The 278-nt window shown below is 57.9% G+C and overlaps 1 protein-coding gene across 1 annotated transcript in view; it reads left to right on the forward strand.

Annotated features, from left to right (window-relative positions):
- Positions 1 to 278, forward strand: part of CRIP2 (cysteine rich protein 2) — a 4,135-nt gene that overhangs the window by 923 nt on the left and 2,934 nt on the right.

Consider the following 278-nt stretch of genomic DNA (forward strand, 5'->3'; position numbering starts at 1 on the left):
CCGGGGGATTTTCTGCTTCTCCATATAAGGCCGGATTCTGCTCCCGTGGGGGATGGCAGCCAAGCCCCACCGGCTGCGCCAACAGCAGGATTTGGCCCTTCCCTGCTTTTTCTCCCTCTTTTCAAGCCAGCATGTCCACCCGTGTTGGAAAGGTGTCGCTGGGAGATCAGCTAAATGTTTACCCTCCCCTCCGGCATGGCAACGCTGAGAGCACACTGATATTTATGCCTTGTGATATTTTGCAGCTGCCAGCCCGCTGCCTGCTCCCTCCCCCAGCC

This window comes from Egretta garzetta, unplaced genomic scaffold (genome assembly GCF_000687185.1).
Source record: "Egretta garzetta isolate BGI_Z169 unplaced genomic scaffold, ASM68718v1 scaffold598, whole genome shotgun sequence".
In the NCBI taxonomy this organism is placed as follows: Eukaryota; Metazoa; Chordata; class Aves; order Pelecaniformes; family Ardeidae; genus Egretta; species Egretta garzetta.